The sequence below is a fragment of the Rhipicephalus microplus genome, chromosome 4, assembly GCF_043290135.1.
Source record: "Rhipicephalus microplus isolate Deutch F79 chromosome 4, USDA_Rmic, whole genome shotgun sequence".
Lineage (NCBI taxonomy): Eukaryota > Metazoa > Arthropoda > Arachnida > Ixodida > Ixodidae > Rhipicephalus > Rhipicephalus microplus.
Genome location: NC_134703.1, coordinates 74,369,257 through 74,372,001, shown reverse-complemented (window position 1 = coordinate 74,372,001; position 2,745 = coordinate 74,369,257).

Genomic DNA, 2,745 nt, shown 5'->3' with positions numbered 1-2,745 from the left:
GAATTCACAAGCCCTCACTATTACATAACCTTGTCTTGGGGTACGATGGCACAAGCGATATAGTTTCTAGGTGTGCCAAGTACCAGAACAGTGACAGACGGTCTAAAAACAAACACATCTAAAATGGCATCGTAATGAGAGGTATGGCTTTCACATGAGCTGGTGACGTCGATGATGATTCAAGAAGTTGATACAAAAGAGTAGTTGATACTAGGACATCATCATCATCAGCCTGACTACCTCCACTGCAGGATAAAGGCCTCTCCCATGTTCCGCTAGTTAACCCGGTCCTGTGCTTGCTGCTGCCAATTTATACCCGCAAACTTCTTAATCTCATCTGCCCACCTAACCTTCTGTCTCCCCCTAACCCACTTGCCTTCTCTGGGAATCCAGTTAGTTACCCTTAATGACCAGCGGTTATCCTGTCTACGCGCTACATGCCCGGCCCATGTCCATTTCCTCTTCTTGATTAAAAACTGTGGTTCTAGTGAAAATGCGCGCACAAGTAAACCACCAAATCGTCGCGGAGAGTGTGGACAGGTTAGTGTGTGGTAGCTTTTCTCTGTTTGCTGACAGCGTGCAGTCTGACCAAGTTGGTGATTAAGGACTTTGTCAAGTAACAATTGTCAATCAGTGCCGCTGAGAGTTTCGGGAGGATAGTGAGGCAAGGAAGCAAATTGGACGCATTTTCCAGAGTGCATGCAATGTAGTCGGCAACTGCCTGACTGATTTCATTGCTCGATAGATGTGTGATGCTTCGTGCTTGTTTTTGCTTTTCTTTAGTAAGTTATAAGAGTCATACAGACACAGCGGAATAGAAGTGTCCACGAAGCATATATAAGCATTCTGGAAGAAATCTACAGAGGATCAACTGACACCATATGCTCCATAAGAAAGCAGCAATGTACCATAAAAAAGGGTGTAAGACAAGGAGATACGATCTCCCCAATGCTATTTACCGCGTGCTTACAGGAGGTTTTCAGAAGGCTAGAATGGGAAGAGTTAGGAATAAGAGTTTATAGAGAGTACCTTAGTAACCCGTGTTTCTTCGATGGCATTGCATATTAGGGGACGAATTGCCATTCATGATTACTGAACTAGACAAAGAGACAGAAAGGCAAGTCTTAAAATTAATCGGCAGAAAACGTACGCACTGAAATTGCTGAGCTCTGAGGACTGTCTATGGTTTATGGTGCAAATGACTCGCCATTAGGAAGCTGGACAACATGCGTTTTGTTGCCCAGTGGATGCTCCCCGCACACTGCGGTTTTCTTTTTTCAATCTTTTAGTATATATTTTACAACGGCATATTCATGACGAAAATACGTCACGAAGTCGGGACCCCGGCCTAAAAATGTTTCGGGCCAAAGCGCGTCGCCGTTTCGGCTGTCCATGAACGCTGTCGTCATTCCTTCGCGTTTCACATATGCGGCGCTCAGCGTGTTTTAAGGATCATCGGAATTTAATGGATTGTGACCAAATGCAACAAAATCAACGAGCGATGCCACTGAAGAATGCATATGCTGGCCAGTATCAGAGAAGAGATCTGATCGATCCAAATTTCGAAATCAGTGAGTGTCGAAATAATTAGCTTTCAAGGTACACAGTACTTGCCACAGAAAAACAACAATAAAGCAAAGCAAAAAAAGCGCAAATAGCAGCACACGCACATGCTCACAAACGTTGCCTGCATGGCTATTCGATACATGATGAACAGCCCGGACCTACTTGGGGCTCAATGCAATTATCCATTAGTTTGACCAAGAAATGGTTAAAAAGCTGGGCATGCTAATGCACAATTGTTGCTTCGATTACAGGGGTGCCTTTTAAGTTTACTTTGTTATATTGCACAGTGCCATATGTCATTTAAAATGTAATCAATAAACAAAGAACAGAATCAGGCTATTGTTTTCACCATAATTTTAATTATTATTTTTTATTTAGCTCTACATGATTCTTTAGGATCAGATTAGGCATTGATTCCTCACTGTTTCAAATTTCTAACACGTAACAACAAACAGGCTTCATGCACCGATACTGCTACACAACTATGTTCACTTTAACACAAAGTACAACTAGAAAAGGTGGAGACAGAATTTTGAAACAAACTTGGCTCATTTTTCCGGAATGACTCCCGAATGATCATGAATGGCTATTTTTAACTACACAAAACATTACTTGCTTAATCAAAAAATCATCTAATTAATCACTCCACATATGGCACAAAAATTGATGACTGTGATATGGTGGCACACGCAGAAAATGTGCAGCATGTGTAGGGAAACACATTTGCATACATATCAGATTTCAGAAATAGCATTGTTTTCACAGCACAGTCATTGACAAACCTGTTCAATATTTAAGAATACCCCTGTTCACCAAAGTGAATGCGAGATCAAGGGTACCCTAAAGCTATACAATCAAGTACACTGACAGCACCAAGAAATATACCTCATGCACATTTCAAAAAGTAAACTCTGAAAAGCAGTAAAGAAAAACACCTAAATGGCGACGTGTGTTGTAACTGAATGTTGTAGCTCAGTGTTTAAACGCGTGACCAGCAAGGCACATTATACAACTAAAGAGAGCATGCCCTGTTAACATAAAAAAATCGTGCTTTGCTTTAGTTATTACAACATTGATTACGAAAACACAAGTGTATTCCCCTAAAAGAGTACAAATGTCATTAAACGAAGATTCTCCCTAAAAACACTACTCGAAAATACAAGAGATAAGTACACGAAG